Source organism: Danio aesculapii, chromosome 4 (genome assembly GCF_903798145.1).
Source record: "Danio aesculapii chromosome 4, fDanAes4.1, whole genome shotgun sequence".
NCBI classification, from domain to species: domain Eukaryota; kingdom Metazoa; phylum Chordata; class Actinopteri; order Cypriniformes; family Danionidae; genus Danio; species Danio aesculapii.
In genome coordinates, this window is record NC_079438.1 from 25363085 (window position 1) to 25380036 (window position 16952).

General features: G+C 47.9%; 17 non-coding genes across 17 annotated transcripts; 7 read left to right on the plus strand and 10 right to left on the minus strand.

Annotated features, from left to right (window-relative positions):
- The first annotated feature begins 11 nt into the window (after window positions 1–11).
- trnae-cuc (transfer RNA glutamic acid (anticodon CUC)) lies at window positions 12–83 on the plus strand. Its single transcript has one exon. It is a non-coding gene; the product is annotated as a tRNA-Glu (tRNA).
- Window positions 84–177: 94 nt separating this feature from the next.
- On the minus strand, window positions 178–264 carry trnay-gua (transfer RNA tyrosine (anticodon GUA)). The gene is given in 2 exon segments: window positions 178–213; window positions 228–264. It is a non-coding gene; the product is annotated as a tRNA-Tyr (tRNA).
- A 3368-nt stretch (window positions 265–3632) lies between these two features.
- Window positions 3633–3705, minus strand: trnar-acg (transfer RNA arginine (anticodon ACG)). Its single transcript has one exon. It is a non-coding gene; the product is annotated as a tRNA-Arg (tRNA).
- Window positions 3706–4541: 836 nt separating this feature from the next.
- Window positions 4542–4613, plus strand: trnae-cuc (transfer RNA glutamic acid (anticodon CUC)). The gene has a single exon. It is a non-coding gene; the product is annotated as a tRNA-Glu (tRNA).
- Window positions 4614–4707: 94 nt separating this feature from the next.
- Window positions 4708–4794, minus strand: trnay-gua (transfer RNA tyrosine (anticodon GUA)). The gene is given in 2 exon segments: window positions 4708–4743; window positions 4758–4794. It is a non-coding gene; the product is annotated as a tRNA-Tyr (tRNA).
- Window positions 4795–5621: 827 nt separating this feature from the next.
- On the minus strand, window positions 5622–5694 carry trnar-acg (transfer RNA arginine (anticodon ACG)). Its single transcript has one exon. It is a non-coding gene; the product is annotated as a tRNA-Arg (tRNA).
- A 294-nt stretch (window positions 5695–5988) lies between these two features.
- Window positions 5989–6060, plus strand: trnae-cuc (transfer RNA glutamic acid (anticodon CUC)). The gene has a single exon. It is a non-coding gene; the product is annotated as a tRNA-Glu (tRNA).
- A 94-nt stretch (window positions 6061–6154) lies between these two features.
- trnay-gua (transfer RNA tyrosine (anticodon GUA)) lies at window positions 6155–6241 on the minus strand. Its single transcript is given in 2 exon segments — window positions 6155–6190; window positions 6205–6241. It is a non-coding gene; the product is annotated as a tRNA-Tyr (tRNA).
- Window positions 6242–7781: 1540 nt separating this feature from the next.
- trnae-cuc (transfer RNA glutamic acid (anticodon CUC)) lies at window positions 7782–7853 on the plus strand. Its single transcript has one exon. It is a non-coding gene; the product is annotated as a tRNA-Glu (tRNA).
- Window positions 7854–7947: 94 nt separating this feature from the next.
- Window positions 7948–8034, minus strand: trnay-gua (transfer RNA tyrosine (anticodon GUA)). Its single transcript is given in 2 exon segments — window positions 7948–7983; window positions 7998–8034. It is a non-coding gene; the product is annotated as a tRNA-Tyr (tRNA).
- Window positions 8035–8861: 827 nt separating this feature from the next.
- trnar-acg (transfer RNA arginine (anticodon ACG)) lies at window positions 8862–8934 on the minus strand. The gene has a single exon. It is a non-coding gene; the product is annotated as a tRNA-Arg (tRNA).
- A 301-nt stretch (window positions 8935–9235) lies between these two features.
- On the plus strand, window positions 9236–9307 carry trnae-cuc (transfer RNA glutamic acid (anticodon CUC)). The gene has a single exon. It is a non-coding gene; the product is annotated as a tRNA-Glu (tRNA).
- Window positions 9308–9401: 94 nt separating this feature from the next.
- On the minus strand, window positions 9402–9488 carry trnay-gua (transfer RNA tyrosine (anticodon GUA)). Its single transcript is given in 2 exon segments — window positions 9402–9437; window positions 9452–9488. It is a non-coding gene; the product is annotated as a tRNA-Tyr (tRNA).
- Window positions 9489–10682: 1194 nt separating this feature from the next.
- Window positions 10683–10754, plus strand: trnae-cuc (transfer RNA glutamic acid (anticodon CUC)). Its single transcript has one exon. It is a non-coding gene; the product is annotated as a tRNA-Glu (tRNA).
- Window positions 10755–13066: 2312 nt separating this feature from the next.
- Window positions 13067–13207, minus strand: LOC130224275 (U4 spliceosomal RNA). The gene has a single exon (XR_008837340.1). It is a non-coding gene; the product is annotated as a U4 spliceosomal RNA (small nuclear RNA).
- A 1626-nt stretch (window positions 13208–14833) lies between these two features.
- Window positions 14834–14915, plus strand: trnas-gcu (transfer RNA serine (anticodon GCU)). Its single transcript has one exon. It is a non-coding gene; the product is annotated as a tRNA-Ser (tRNA).
- A 359-nt stretch (window positions 14916–15274) lies between these two features.
- Window positions 15275–15415, minus strand: LOC130224241 (U4 spliceosomal RNA). Its single transcript, XR_008837308.1, has one exon. It is a non-coding gene; the product is annotated as a U4 spliceosomal RNA (small nuclear RNA).
- Window positions 15416–16952: the final 1537 nt, after the last annotated feature.

Here is a 16952-nt window from a genome sequence, read left to right on the forward strand (position 1 = left end):
TCTGCCAGCCTTCCCTGGTGGTCTAGTGGTTAGGATTCGGCGCTCTCACCGCCGCGGCCTGGGTTCGATTCCCGGTCAGGGAACTTCCTTTTCACCTCTATGGTGAACTTTGAGCTCTAGCGACAAAGATGTTTTCGAACTGCACAGGTATGAAAGCAGCTCTGAGCGCAAAAGATCTCCTTCGAGCCGGAGTCGAACCAGCGACCTAAGGATTGCCAACAACCCACCTACAGTCCTCCGCTCTACCAACTGAGCTATCGAAGGCTTATGAGAGCTTTCCACAAGCCGACCCTCTTAAGGTTGCTACAGTCCGACTGCTGGCCAAAAAGGGCAGAAGCAAAAACGCTCAAGCCTTCCTATACCGGGAGTCCAAGCCGGGCCGCTGGGTGAAAACCAGGAATCCTGACCACTAGACCATATGGGAGATATCACTTGTGAGGGCCAGTCTGCACAAACTTCAGTTCTTTCTGATCTCATATAGTCTCATGGTTTCCGTAAGCTAGAATCTTCTCATCCATAGTCATAAGCGTTATCCTTTGTGCCACTGGCACTCTGTTCAGCACCTTGTTAGAACATTGTTTGAAACAAGGACAAGGCTCTGTCAACCTGGAGTTCCGTCACCACACAGTCTGCTTTGTTTTTATGGCAAGAGGTTGTGTGGATGGGATGCTCTTACAGGATTCCTGACAGTCCCTCCATAGAAGACCTGAGATCCAGGGTCGGAGACTCTCTCCTCTCCAAGAGGAGGTTAAAAGCCATAGTTTATTTTATGCATGTTTTATCAGAGCACTTAGATATTGCTGCAGCTCAGAGACTTACAAGAGGAAGAGATTACGCTGCAAGTTGGCTGGGTGACTTCAAAGTGGTAGGGACTTTTGCAAAAAGTTGGCTGGGTTTACGGTTGGTGTAGCTGTAGTAGACGTTAAGAAAAATCAGCAGTTGGGACAGCCTTTGAAACCAGGGGAGCACCCCACGGGCTCTGTGCTGGCGGCTCCAGAAACTCGATTCACTCCAGAGTGGAACTGCACAGCTCCAGCGGGGGGAAAGGCGACCGCAGTGCACTGACTGACAGCAAAGCAAAAACACCAAAGCGAGCCAGCCAGGAGTCGAACATAGAATCTTCTGATCCGTAGTCAGACGCGTTATCCATTGCGCCACTGGCCCTCTCAGCTTTGCTTGTCATCGTTAGCTTGTTGCTTGTTATAAGGACACGGCTCTGTCAACACGGAGTTCATTCAACACATGCTGTGCTTTGTTATAATGGTAAGTTGTGGTGTCTATAGTATGCTCTCACAGAGCATGTGACAGTCCCTCCCTAGAAGAACTGTGATCCAGGGTCTGAGACTTTCTCCTCGCCAGGAGGAGGTTACAAGCATTAGATTTATTTTTGACAGAGCAGCTGCAGCATACTTGCGTGGAGGCCCACAGTTAGGCTTGAGGGCAAAATTCTGCCAGCCTTCCCTGGTGGTCTACCGAAGGCTTACGAGAGCTTTCCACAAGCCCACCCTCTTAAGGTTGCTGTCTGCTTAGTTTGTCAATGTTAGCTTGTTGCTTGTAATAAAAAAGACCCCTCCATCAAACTCATTAAGTTTGCAGACGACACTACTGTTATCGGCCTCATCCAGAACGGTGACGAGTCTGCATACAGACAGGAGGTGGAGCGGCTGGCGTTATGGTGCAGATACAACAACCTGGAGCTGAACACGCTCAAAACAGTGGAGATGATAGTGGACTTCAGGACAAACCCCCCTGCACTCCCCCCACTCACCATCATGAACAGCACTGTGGCTGCAGTAGAGTCATTCAGGTTCCTGGGCACCACCATCTCTCAGGATCTGAAGTGGGACACTCATATAGACTCTATTGTGAAGAAAGCCCAGCAGAGATTGTACTTCCTTCGTCAGCTGAGGAAGTTCAACCTGCCACAGGAGCTGCTCGTACAGTTCTACTCAGCTGTCATCCAATCCATCCTCTGCACTTCAATCACCGTCTGGTTCGGCTCAGCTGCCAAAACTGACCTCCGTAGACTACAGCGAATAGTCCGGACTGCTGAACGAATCACTGGCACTACCCTTCCTACACTTCAAGAACTGTACTCTTCCAGAGTGAGTAAAAGGGCTCGCAAAATCACTCTGGATGCCTCACACCCAGCACACTACCTGTTCGAACTGTTACCGTCTGGTCGGCGCTTCAGAGCACCGAGCACAAAAACAGCCAGACACAGGAAAAGTTTCTTTCCTCAGGCTGTCTACCTTATGAACAGTTAAATATTTCCCTACTGTGCAATAAATATGTGCAATACTTTCTCATACGCACTTGTACACAGCACCTTATAACAATATACAATGCAATACTGTCTACATTCGCACTTGTACACAGCACCTTATAACCTGTATATTTATAACAATCTGTACATACAACTCAACATCCAGGTTTCTTCACTAACCGCATCTGTTTAATGTTCATCATTTTTTATTATTATTTTATTTTATTTTTTTTGTTTTTGTTATTATTTTGTGTTGTCACTTGTCACTTTATGTACACTGGAAGCTTCTGTAGCCAAAACAAATTCCTTGTGTGTGTGAAGCACACTTGGCAATAAAACTGATTCTGATTCTGATTCTGATAAGGACACGGCTCTGTCAACACGGAGTTCATTCAACACATGCTGTGCTTTGTTATTATGGCAAGTTGTGGTGTCGATAGTAGGCTCTCACAGAGCATGTGACAGTCCCTCCCTAGAAGAACTGTGATCCAGGGTCTGAGACATTCTCCTCGCCAGGAGGAGGTTACAAGCATTAGATTTATTTTTGACAGAGCAGCTGCGGCATACTTGCATGGAGGCCCACAGTTAGGCTTGAGGGCAAAATTCTGCCAGCCTTCCCTGGTGGTCTACCGAAGGCTTACGAGAGCTTTCCACAAGCCCACCCTCTTAAGGTTGCTGTCTGCTTAGTTTGTCATCATTAGCTTGTTGCTTGTAATAAGGACAAGGCTCTGTCAACACGGAGTTCATTCAACACATGCTGTGCTTTGTTATTATGGCAAGTGGTGGTGTCAATAGGATGCTCTCACAGAGCATGTGACAGTCCCTCCCTAGAAGAACTGTGAACCAGGGTCTTAGACTTTTTCCTCGCCAGGAGGAGGTTACAAGCATTAGATTTATTTTTAACAGAGAAGCTGCAGCATACTTGCGTGGAGGCCCACAGTTAGGCTTGAGGGCAAAACTCTGACAGTCCCTCCATAGAAGACCTGAGATCCAGGGTCGGAGACTCTCCTCTCCAAGAGGAGGTTAAAAGCCATAGTTTATTTTATGCATGTTTTATCAGAGCACTTAGGTATTGCTGCAGCTCAGAGACTTACAAGAGGAAGAGATTATGCTGCAAGTTGGCTGGGTGACTTCAAAGTGGTAGGGACTTTTGCAAAAAGTTGGCTGGGTTTACGGTTGGTGTAGCTGTAGTAGACGTTAAGAAAAATCAGCAGTTGGGACAGCCTTTGAAACCAGGGGAGCACCCCACGGGCTCTGTGCTGGCGGCCCCAGAAACTCGATTCACTCCAGAGTGGAACTGAACAGCTCCAGCGGGGGGAAAGGCGACCGCAGTGCACTGACTGACAGCAAAGCAAAAACACCAAAGCGAGCCAGCCAGGAGTCGAACCTAGAATCTTCTGATCCGTAGTCAGACGCGTTATCCATTGCGCCACTGGCCCTCTCAGCTTAGCTTGTCATCGTTAGCTTGTTGCTTGTTATAAGGAGTTCATTCAACACATGCTGTGCTTTGTTATTATGGTAAGTTGTGGTGTCTATAGTATGCTCTCACAGAGCATGTGACAGTCCCTCCCTAGAAGAACTGTGATCCAGGGTCTGAGACTTTCTCCTCGCCAGGAGGAGGTTACAAGCATTAGATTTATTTTTGACAGAGCAGCTGCAGCATACTTGCGTGGAGGCCCTGTCAACACGGAGTTCATTCAACACATGCTGTGCTTTGTTATTATGGCAAGTTGTGGTGTCGATAGTATGCTCTCACAGAGCATGTGACAGTCCCTCCCTAGAAGAACTGTGATCCAGGGTCTGAGACTTTCTCCTCGCCAGGAGGAGGTTACAAGCATTAGATTTATTTTTAACAGAGCAGCTGCAGCATACTTGCGTGGAGGCCCACAGTTAGGCTTGAGGGCAAAATTCTGCCAGCCTTCCCTGGTGGTCTACCGAAGGCTTACGAGAGCTTTCCACAAGCCCACCCTCTTAAGGTTGCTGTCTGCTTAGTTTGTCATCATTAGCTTGTTGCTTGTAATAAGGACAAGGCTCTGTCAACACGGAGTTCATTCAACACATGCTGTGCTTTGTTATTATGGCAAGTTGTGGTGTCGATAGGATGCTCTCACAGAGCATGTGACAGTCCCTCCCTAGAAGAACTGTGAACCAGGGTCTTAGACTTTCTCCTCGCCAGGAGGAGGTTACAAGCATTAGATTTATTTTTAACAGAGAAGCTGCAGCATACTTGCGTGGAGGCCCACAGTTAGGCTTGAGGGCAAAATTCTGCCAGCCTTCCCTGGTGGTCTAGTGGTTAGGATTCGGCGCTCTCACCGCCGCAGCCCGGGTTCGATTCCCGGTCAGGGAACTTCCTTTTCACCTCTATGGTGAACTTTGAGCTCTAGCGACAAAGATATTTTCGAACTGCACAGGTATGAAAGCAGCTCTGAGCGCAAAAGATCTCCTTCGAGCCGGAGTCGAACCAGCGACCTAAGGATTGCCAACAACCCACCTACAGTCCTCCGCTCTACCAACTGAGCTATCGAAGGCTTATGAGAGCTTTCCACAAGCCGACCCTCTTAAGGTTGCTACAGCCCGACTGCTGGCCAAAAAGGGCAGAAGCAAAAACGCTCAAGCCTTCCTATACCGGGAGTCCAAGCCGGGCCGCTGGGTGAAAACCAGGAATCCTGACCGCTAGACCATATGGGAGATATCACTTGTGAGGGCCAGTCTGCACAAACTTCAGTTCTTTCTGATCTCATATAGTCTCATGGTTTCCGTAAGCTAGAATCTTCTCATCCATAGTCATAAGCGTTATCCTTTGTGCCACTGGCACTCTGTTCAGCACCTTGTTAGAACATTGTTTGAAACAAGGACAAGGCTCTGTCAACCTGGAGTTCCGTCACCACACAGTCTGCTTTGTTTTTATGGCAAGAGGTTGTGTGGATGGGATGCTCTTACAGGATTCATGACAGTCCCTCCATAGAAGACCTGAGATCCAGGGTCGGAGACTCTCTCCTCTCCAAGAGGAGGTTAAAAGCCATAGTTTATTTTATGCATGTTTTATCAGAGCACTTAGATATTGCTGCAGCTCAGAGACTTACAAGAGGAAGAGATTACGCTGCAAGTTGGCTGGGTGACTTCAAAGTGGTAGGGACTTTTGCAAAAAGTTGGCTGGGTTTACGGTTGGTGTAGCTGTAGTAGACGTTAAGAAAAATCAGCAGTTGGGACAGCCTTTGAAACCAGGGGAGCACCCCACGGGCTCTGTGCTGGCGGCCCCAGAAACTCGATTCACTCCAGAGTGGAACTGAACAGCTCCAGCGGGGGGAAAGGCGACCGCAGTGCACTGACTGACAGCAAAGCAAAAACACCAAAGCGAGCCAGCCAGGAGTCGAACCTAGAATCTTCTGATCCGTAGTCAGACGCGTTATCCATTGCGCCACTGGCCCTCTCAGCTTAGCTTGTCATCGTTAGCTTGTTGCTTGTTATAAGGACACGGCTCTGTCAACACGGAGTTCATTCAACACATGCTGTGCTTTGTTATTATGGTAAGTTGTGGTGTCTATAGTATGCTCTCACAGAGCATGTGACAGTCCCTCCCTAGAAGAACTGTGATCCAGGGTCTGAGACATTCTCCTCGCCAGGAGGAGGTTACAAGCATTAGATTTATTTTTGACAGAGCAGCTGCGGCATACTTGCGTGGAGGCCCACAGTTAGGCTTGAGGGCAAAATTCTGCCAGCCATCCCTGGTGGTCTAGTGGTTAGGATTCGGCGCTCTCACCGCCGCGGCCCGGGTTCGATTCCTGGTCAGGGAACTTCCTTTTCACCTCTATGGTGAACTTTGAGCTCTAGCGACAAAGATATTTTCGAACTGCACAGGTATGAAAGCAGCTCTGAGCGCAAAAGATCTCCTTCGAGCCGGAGTCGAACCAGCGACCTAAGGATTGCCAACAACCCACCTACAGTCCTCCGCTCTACCAACTGAGCTATCGAAGGCTTATGAGAGCTTTCCACAAGCCGACCCTCTTAAGGTTGCTACAGTCCGACTGCTGGCCAAAAAGGGCAGAAGCAAAAACGCTCAAGCCTTCCTATACCAGGAGTCCAAGCCGGGCCGCTGGGTGAAAACCAGGAATCCTGACCGCTAGACCATATGGGAGATATCACTTGTGAGGGCCAGTCTGCACAAACTTCAGTTCTTTCTGATCTCATATAGTCTCATGGTTTCCGTAAGCTAGAATCTTCTCATCCATAGTCATAAGCGTTATCCTTTGTGCCACTGGCACTCTGTTCAGCACCTTGTTAGAACATTGTTTGAAACAAGGACAAGGCTCTGTCAACCTGGAGTTCCGTCACCACACAGTCTGCTTTGTTTTTATGGCAAGAGGTTGTGTGGATGGGATGCTCTTACAGGATTCATGACAGTCCCTCCATAGAAGACCTGAGATCCAGGGTCGGAGACTCTCTCCTCTCCAAGAGGAGGTTAAAAGCCATAGTTTATTTTATGCATGTTTTATCAGAGCACTTAGATATTGCTGCAGCTCAGAGACTTACAAGAGGAAGAGATTACGCTGCAAGTTGGCTGGGTGACTTCAAAGTGGTAGGGACTTTTGCAAAAAGTTGGCTGGGTTTACGGTTGGTGTAGCTGTAGTAGACGTTAAGAAAAATCAGCAGTTGGGACAGCCTTTGAAACCAGGGGAGCACCCCACGGGCTCTGTGCTGGCGGCCCCAGAAACTCGATTCACTCCAGAGTGGAACTGAACAGCTCCAGCGGGGGGAAAGGCGACCGCAGTGCACTGACTGACAGCAAAGCAAAAACACCAAAGCGAGCCAGCCAGGAGTCGAACCTAGAACCTTCTGATCCGTAGTCAGACGCGTTATCCATTCGCCACTGGCCCTCTCAGCTTAGCTTGTCATCGTTAGCTTGTTGCTTGTTATAAGGACACGGCTCTGTCAACACGGAGTTCATTCAACACATGCTGTGCTTTGTTATTATGGTAAGTTGTGGTGTCTATAGTATGCTCTCACAGAGCATGTGACAGTCCCTCCCTAGAAGAACTGTGATCCAGGGTCTGAGACTTTCTCCTCGCCAGGAGGAGGTTACAAGCATTAGATTTATTTTTGACAGAGCAGCTGCAGCATACTTGCGTGGAGGCCCACAGTTAGGCTTGAGGGCAAAATTCTGCCAGCCTTCCCTGGTGGTCTACCGAAGGCTTACGAGAGCTTTCCACAAGCCCACCCTCTTAAGGTTGCTGTCTGCTTAGTTTGTCAACGTTGCTTGTAATAAGGACACGGCTCTGTCAACACGGAGTTCATTCAACACATGCTGTGCTTTGTTATTATGGCAAGTTGTGGTGTCGATAGTAGGCTCTCACAGAGCATGTGACAGTCCCTCCCTAGAAGAACTGTGATCCAGGGTCTGAGACATTCTCCTCGCCAGGAGGAGGTTACAAGCATTAGATTTATTTTTGACAGAGCAGCTGCGGCATACTTGCGTGGAGGCCCACAGTTAGGCTTGAGGGCAAAATTCTGCCAGCCTTCCCTGGTGGTCTAGTGGTTAGGATTCGGCGCTCTCACCGCCGCGGCCCGGGTTCGATTCCCAGTCAGGGAACTTCCTTTTCACCTCTATGGTGAACTTTGAGCTCTAGCGACAAAGATATTTTCGAACTGCACAGGTATGAAAGCAGCTCTGAGCACAAAAGATCTCCTTCGAGCCGGAGTCGAACCAGCGACCTAAGGATTGCCAACAACCCACCTACAGTCCTCCGCTCTACCAACTGAGCTATCGAAGGCTTATGAGAGCTTTCCACAAGCCGACCCTCTTAAGGTTGCTACAGCCCGACTGCTGGCCAAAAAGGGCAGAAGCAAAAACGCTCAAGCCTTCCTATACCGGGAGTCCAAGCCGGGCCGCTGGGTGAAAACCAGGAATCCTGACCGCTAGACCATATGGGAGATATCACTTGTGAGGGCCAGTCTGCACAAACTTCAGTTCTTTCTGATCTCATATAGTCTCATGGTTTCCGTAAGCTAGAATCTTCTCATCCATAGTCATAAGCGTTATCCTTTGTGCCACTGGCACTCTGTTCAGCACCTTGTTAGAACATTGTTTGAAACAAGGACAAGGCTCTGTCAACCTGGAGTTCCGTCACCACACAGTCTGCTTTGTTTTTATGGCAAGAGGTTGTGTGGATGGGATGCTCTTACAGGATTCATGACAGTCCCTCCATAGAAGACCTGAGATCCAGGGTCGGAGATTCTCTCCTCTCCAAGAGGAGGTTAAAAGCCATAGTTTATTTTATGCATGTTTTATCAGAGCACTTAGATATTGCTGCAGCTCAGAGACTTACAAGAGGAAGAGATTACGCTGCAAGTTGGCTGGGTGACTTCAAAGTGGTAGGGACTTTTGCAAAAAGTTGGCTGGGTTTACGGTTGGTGTAGCTGTAGTAGACGTTAAGAAAAATCAGCAGTTGGGACAGCCTTTGAAACCAGGGGAGCACCCCACGGGCTCTGTGCTGGCGGCCCCAGAAACTCGATTCACTCCAGAGTGGAACTGAACAGCTCCAGCGGGGGGAAAGGCGACCGCAGTGCACTGACTGACAGCAAAGCAAAAACACCAAAGCGAGCCAGCCAGGAGTCGAACCTAGAATCTTCTGATCCGTAGTCAGACGCGTTATCCATTGCGCCACTGGCCCTCTCAGCTTAGCTTGTCATCGTTAGCTTGTTGCTTGTTGCTTGTTATAAGGACACGGCTCTGTCAACACGGAGTTCATTCAACACATGCTGTGCTTTGTTATTATGGTAAGTTGTGGTGTCTATAGTATGCTCTCACAGAGCATGTGACAGTCCCTCCCTAGAAGAACTGTGATCCAGGGTCTGAGACATTCTCCTCGCCAGGAGGAGGTTACAAGCATTAGATTTATTTTTGACAGAGCAGCTGCGGCATACTTGCGTGGAGGCCCACAGTTAGGCTTGAGGGCAAAATTCTGCCAGCCTTCCCTGGTGGTCTAGTGGTTAGGATTCGGCGCTCTCACCGCCGCGGCCCGGGTTCGATTCCCGGTCAGGGAACTTCCTTTTCACCTCTATGGTGAACTTTGAGCTCTAGCGACAAAGATATTTTCGAACTGCACAGGTATGAAAGCAGCTCTGAGCGCAAAAGATCTCCTTCGAGCCGGAGTCGAACCAGCGACCTAAGGATTGCCAACAACCCACCTACAGTCCTCCGCTCTACCAACTGAGCTATCGAAGGCTTATGAGAGCTTTCCACAAGCCGACCCTCTTAAGGTTGCTACAGTCCGACTGCTGGCCAAAAAGGGCAGAAGCAAAAACGCTCAAGCCTTCCTATACCGGGAGTCCAAGCCAGGCCGTTGGGTGAAAACCAGGAATCCTGACCGCTAGACCATATGGGAGATATCACTTGTGAGGGCCAGTCTGCACAAACTTCAGTTCTTTCTGATCTCATATAGTCTCATGGTTTCCGTAAGCTAGAATCTTCTCATCCATAGTCATAAGCGTTATCCTTTGTGCCACTGGCACTCTGTTCAGCACCTTGTTAGAACATTGTTTGAAACAAGGACAAGGCTCTGTCAACCTGGAGTTCCGTCACCACACAGTCTGCTTTGTTTTTATGGCAAGAGGTTGTGTGGATGGGATGCTCTTACAGGATTCATGACAGTCCCTCCATAGAAGACCTGAGATCCAGGGTCGGAGACTCTCTCCTCTCCAAGAGGAGGTTAAAAGCCATAGTTTATTTTATGCATGTTTTATCAGAGCACTTAGATATTGCTGCAGCTCAGAGACTTACAAGAGGAAGAGATTACGCTGCAAGTTGGCTGGGTGACTTCAAAGTGGTAGGGACTTTTGCAAAAAGTTGGCTGGGTTTACGGTTGGTGTAGCTGTAGTAGACGTTAAGAAAAATCAGCAGTTGGGACAGCCTTTGAAACCAGGGGAGCACCCCACGGGCTCTGTGCTGGCGGCCCCAGAAACTCGATTCACTCCAGAGTGGAACTGAACAGCTCCAGCGGGGGGAAAGGCGACCGCAGTGCACTGACTGACAGCAAAGCAAAAACACCAAAGCAAGGCAGCCAGGAGTCGAACCTAGAATCTTCTGATCCGTAGTCAGACGCGTTATCCATTGCGCCACTAGCCCTCTCAGCTTAGCTTGTCATCGTTAGCTTGTTGCTTGTAATAAGGACACGGCTCTGTCAACACGGAGTTCATTCAACACATGCTGTGCTTTGTTATTATGGCAAGTTGTGGTGTCGATAGTATGCTCTCACAGAGCATGTGACAGTCCCTCCCTAGAAGAACTGTGATCCAGGGTCTGAGACTTTCTCCTCGCCAGGAGGAGGTTACAAGCATTAGATTTATTTTTGACAGAGCAGCTGCGGCATACTTGCGTGGAGGCCTACAGTTAGGCTTGAGGGCAAAATTCTGCCAGCCTTCCCTGGTGGTCTAGTGGTTAGGATTCGGCGCTCTCACCGCCGCGGCCCGGGTTCGATTCCCGGTCAGGGAACTTCCTTTTCACCTCTATGGTGAACTTTGAGCTCTAGCGACAAAGATATGTTCGAACTGCACAGGCATGAAAGCAGCTCTGAGCGCAATAGATTTGAAGGATGTTCCTGCAAAATGTAATGTCGTCTGTACAGAAAATAGCTGCAAATACATACTTATGTGCCATAGTCCATCCCCCATCTGGAAAGTGGCCAAATGCATGACGAGGTGGCCGAGTGGTTAAGGCGATGGACTGCTACTCCATTGTTCTCTGGATGCGTGGGTTCGAATTCCATCCTTGTTGTTCATTTAAGAGAGCCCGGTGCTTCCGGGAACTTATCTTACTCACACCATCTTCGTGTTTCGAAACATGTTATGGCAAAATTGAAAGTCATCTTACCGAACATAATTGCAGAAACATCCATATACAAATATGTGACGCAGTCCAGCCTCCATCAAAGAAGTAGGCGCATTTGTGATGAGGTGGCCGAGTAGTTGAGGTGATGCACTTCTAATCCGTTGTGCACTGCATGTGTGGGTTTGAATCCCATCCTCGTCACTCATTTGCTCTTGTGTTTGAGAGAGCCCGGTGCCTCTGTGGAAGGTGTTACACATGTTTGTGTAAACTTGGTCTAAAGTTTTGTTTCCCTATTGTGTGGCAGAAAATATTTTGATGGAATTTGGGGAGCACTGTGTTTAAGTTTGAGTGATTAATATCCCCCGCAACAATAAAAGCAGCCTCCGGGTGAGCAGTCTGTTGTTTGCTGATGGCTGCATGAAGTTCATTCATAGCGAGCTTGGCATCAGCGTCGGGAGGTATATAAGCAGCAGTTATTATGGTGGAGGTGAACTCCCGTGGCAGATAAAACGGTCTACATTTAACCATTAGAAATTCCAGGTTAACAGAGCAATGTCTCCCAACGATGACAGAGTTTGTGCACCAAGCTTTGTTGATATAAATGCATAATCCTCCGCCTCTAGTCTTACCGGAGTCATCCGCCGTTCTGTCTGCTCGGAATGTTTGATGCTCCGTTAGCAATACAGCGTTGTCTGGTATCCCGCTGTTTAGCCATGTTTCTGTGAAAATCATGACATTACAGTTCCATAATCTTTTGCTGTGGTTGATGCGCAGTCGAATCTCATCCATTTTGTTCACCAGTGACCGTACATTGGCGAGAAAGATGCTGGGTAAAGAGAGCCGGTGTGGTGTTAGCTTTAGCTTAGCTCTTAGCCCGCCGCGCTTCCCCCGTCTTTGTTTACGTTCTCTGCGCCGCCTTCGAGCACTTCCGCCCGGCCGGGTAGGGCTCTCAGGCCCGGGTGTTCTGGCGATCTCAGGGATGAGTCGAAGATTGTTAATAAAACTGTCCGGAATGCACATACCAATATCCAAAATCCTGTCGGGTGTACGACCCAAAGGCACTGCTGTTCTGCACGAACAGACCCGAAATGAGCAGGAATAATACTGCAAAATTGCAGAAACTGGAGAGACACTGAGCCTCGCGAACTGAACGCGCTGCCATCTTGTCTCTATATACACATATGTGCCACAGTCCAGCCTCCATCAGAAAAGTGAGAACATATGTGACAAGGTGGCCGAGTGGTTAAGGCGATGGACTGCTAATCGGGTGTCCTCTGCACGTGTGCGTTCCAATCCCATCCCCGTTGCTCACATACTCTGGTATTTGAGAGAGCCTGGTGGTTCTGTGGAAGGTGTTTTACTCGCACCCTCTTAGCGTTTTGAAGGATGTTCCTGCAAAATGTAATGTCGTCTGTACCGAAAATAGCTGCAAATACATACCATAGTCCAGCCCCCATCTGGAAAGTACCTAAATGCATGACAAGGTGGTTGAGGTGATGGACTGCTAATCTATTGTTCTCTGGATGCATGGGTTCAAATCCCATCCTCATCGTTCATTTAAGAGAGCCCGGTGCTTCTGGGGAAGTTATCTTACTCACACCATCTTCAAGCTTCGAAGCATGTTATGGCAAAATGGAAAGTCATCTTACCGAACATAATTGCAGAAACATACATATACAAATATGTGCCGCAGTCCAGCCTCCATCAAAGAAGTAGATGCACACATGATGAGGTGGCCGAGTAGTTAAGGTGATGCACTTCTAGTCCGTTGTGCACTGCATGTGTGGGTTTGAATCCCATCCTCGTCGCTCATTTTTTCTGGTGTTTGAGAGAGCCCGAAGCTTCCGTGGAAGGTGTTTTACTCGCACCCTCTTAACCCTGGTTAATTCAGCCTGCTGCATGTTTAGGAGCTCAACAAAAGTTGCAACATGTTAAAGAGACAGAAACACAGCTTTCCTTTTCAACAGAACATTAAGCCTACTAAGAGGCTGACAAAAACTGCCAGAGCTGACTGTATTTCAAGTCATCTCAGCAAGGTATTGGGTAAAGTTTTCAACCAGCAATGATCAAGCCTCAGATAGACCTCATCGGTTATGATATTGCCTCTGCAAACGAATAACTATAACAGCTACGAACTGTTCTGTGTACCAATCTGGACATGCAATGACAAGGTGGCATCAAACTTTAAACTGCCAGCAATCAGCCCTCTGGCACCAATGAGTGCATATGCGGTGTCAGCAGAACAGGTTATTGATTTGTCCAAAAATAATTACTTATACATTGTTTCATTTTTACTTAAAGAAAAGTATACACTACTTACGTGAATCTGGGAGAAGAGAATTGTGGGTAATCTGCTAAAGGGGGCGGAGTCACAACGCTGAACGGCAGAGAAAAGGGTTGAGATTGGGATGTATTTATTGGGCTGTACAGGGACTGGGGTAAGGTAATGAAGAATGCAAGGGCACTGAAACCATATTTTGACAGAAATCCAAGGTCAGCTATGCTGCCGTTTTTAGACTCAGGCATTCTGTCTAGTTTCTCTCCAACAAAACCAGAAGAAACATGTTGCAGTTAATGTTGAACCATGAAGCCTGGTTTATACTTCTGTGTCAAGTGATCAGCGTGATCCACAGCGCAAGCCTTGCGCGTAGCCGTGCACTTATACTTCTGCGCACTGTTTCTGTTGCTCTGCAATACACTTCCGAAACGCTAGCTGGCAGTAGGTGTTTATGTTTCTCTGTGTTGAGTTTCTTCGCTGGTGTTTTGTTTTTTTCTGAACGCTTCCTTAATGTGCAAGTGGCTCAAATTCACTCATTTTGAGGCAGGAACCAGTGGACGTGCAACAATTTTAATTAAAAGGTAAACACAAAGCAACAGTCTCCATCCGGAGCTCCTCCATGGGACTCCACACTTGTAAACACCCGCTGCTTCACGCTCGTGTGGCTCTCACCTCCGCCCACACTCGTCAGCGCTACCAAGTCGACCAATCTCAGAGCTACGCGTACGCATTACATTTTTTGAGAGGTGCACGTCAATGTCGCTGACGGCCACAGCGAGGTGCTATGCAACCACGTGTAGGCTGCGCCGTGGCATACGCGTGAGCTTGACGCCAAGGTATAAATCAGCCTTAACTCTGGGGCACTAATCAGAGCTACTGATAAAGCTCCTTATGACAACCTTTATCTTCTTTTCTGTAAGAACATCCATTCGAGTCCCAAAAGTTAATCCTTTCTCTAGCACAATGCTGTGCTTACACGTGACGAGGTGGCCGAGTGCTTAGGTTAGTATGTTGTACTCTGCAAGTTCTGGTTTAAATCCCATCCTCATGGTTTCACTGTTTTGAGAGAGGCAACTGCTTCTGTCTAAGGTTTCCTACTTGCACCTCTCAGCGTCTTAAAGGATGTTTTTGGCAAAATTGTATGTAATATTTAGCGAAAATAGCTGCAAAAACATACGTATATGCCATAGTCCAGCCTCCATTAGGAGAGCACCTATGTGCGCAGCGAGGTGGCTGAGTGGTTAAGGCGATGGACTGCTAATCCGTTGTGCTTTGCATGTGTGAGTCGAATTCCAGCCTGGTCGTTCGTTTAAGAGAGCCCGGTGTTTACGTGGAAGGTAATCTTCGTGCTTTGAAGCATGTTATGGCAAAATTGAGTGTGATCTTACCGAAAATAGTTGCAAAAACATACACGTACACATATGTGCCACAGTCCAGCTTCCATCAGTAAAGTGGAAACATATGTGACGAGGTGGCCGAGTGGTTAAGGTGATGGACTGCTAATCCATTGTGCTCTGCACGCGTGGGTTCGAATCCCATCCTCGTCGCTCAAATGCTCTGGTTTTTGAGAGAGCCCGGTGCTTCCGTGGAAGGTGTTTTACTCGCACCCTCTTAGCGATTTGAAGGATGTTATGGTAAAAGTTAATCCAGCCTCCGGCAGGGATGGACCGCTAATCCATTGTGCTCCGCCTGTGTAAGTTCAAATCCCATTCTCGTCGTTCAATTGCTTTAGTGTTTTAGAGAGCCTGGTGCTTCCATGGAAGGTTTCTTACACGCACTCTGCTTGCATTCTGAAGAATGTTATGGTACAGGTTAATCCAGCCTGCTGCATGTTTAGGAGCTACACGAAAGTTGCAACATGTTAAAGAAACAGAAGCACAGCTATCCTTTTCAACAGAACATTAAGCCTACTAAGAGGCTGACAAAAATTGCCAGAGCTGACTGTATTTCAAGTCATCTCAGCAAGGTACTGGGTAAAGTTTTCAACCAGCAATGATCACGCCTCGGATAGACCTCATAGGCTACGATATTGCCTCTGCGAAAGTATAGCTATAACAGCTACGAACTCTTCTGTGTACCAATCTGGACATGCAACGACAAGGTGGCATCAAACTTTAAACTGCCAGCAATCAGCCTTCTGGCACCAATGAGTGCATGCTGTGCCCGCAGAACAGGTTATTGATTTGTCCAAAAATAATTACTTATACATTGTTTCATTTTTACTTAAAGAAAAGTATACACTACTTACGTGAATCTGGGAGAAGAGAATTGTGGGTAATCTGGTAAAGGGAGCGGAGTCACAACGCTGAACGGCAGAGAAAAGGGTTGAGATTGGGATGTATTTATTGGGCTGTACAGGGACTGGGGTAAGGTAATGAAGAATGCAAGGGCACTGAAACCATATTTTGACAGAAATCCAGGGTCAGCTATGCTGCCGTTTTTAGACTCAGGCATTCTGTCTAGTTTCTCTCCAACAAAACCAGAAGAAACATGTTGCAGTTAATGTTGAACAATAAAGCCTGGTTTAAACTTCTGTGTCAAGTGATCAGCGTGATCCACGGCGCAAGCCTTGCGCGTAGCCGTGCACTTATACTTCTGCGCACTGTTTCTGTTGCTCTGCAATACACTTCCGAAAAGCTAGCTGGCAGTAGGTGTTTATGTTTCTCTGTGTTGAGTTTCTTCGCTGGTGTTTTGTTTTTTTCTGAACGCTTCCTTAATGTGCATGTGGCTCAAATTCGCTCATTTTGAGGCAGGAACCAGTGGACGTGCAACAACTTTAATTAAAAGGTAAACACAAAACAACAGTCTCCATGCGGAGCTCCTTCATGGGACTCCACACTTTTTTTTTTTCATGGGACTCCACACTTCACGCTCGTGAGGCTCTCACCTCCGCCCACACTCGTCAGCGCTACCAAGTCGACCAATCTCAGAGCTACGCGTACGCGTTACATTTTTTGAGAGGTGCGCGTCAATGTCGCCGACGGCCACAGCGAGGTGCTATGCAACTACGTGTAGGCTGCGCCGTAGCATACGCGTGAGCTTGACGCCGAGGTATAAATCAGCCCTAACTCTGGGGCACTGATCAGAGCTACTGATAAAGCTCCTTATGACAACCTTTATCTTCATCTTTTCTGTAAGAACATCCATTCGAGTCCCAAAAGTGAATCCTTTCTCTAGCACAACGCTGTGCTTACACGTGACGAGGTGGCCGAGTGCTTAGGTTAGTATGTTGTACTCTGCAAGTTCTGGTTTAAATCCCATCCTCATAGTTTCACTGTTTTGAGAGAGGCAACTGCTTCTGTCTAAGGTTTCTTACTTGCACCTCTCAGCGTCTTAAAGGATGTTTATGGCAAAATTGTGTGTAATACTTAGCGAAAATAGCTGCAAATACATACGTATATGCCATAGACCAGTCTCCGTTAGGAGAGCACCTATAAGCGTGGCGAGGTGGCTGAGTGGTCAAGGCGATGCACTGCTAATCTGTTTTGCTTTGCATGTGTGAATTGAATTCCAGCCTGGTCATTCGTTTAAGAGAGCCCGGTGTTTACGTGGAAGGTAACTTACTTGCACCCTCTTCGTGCTTC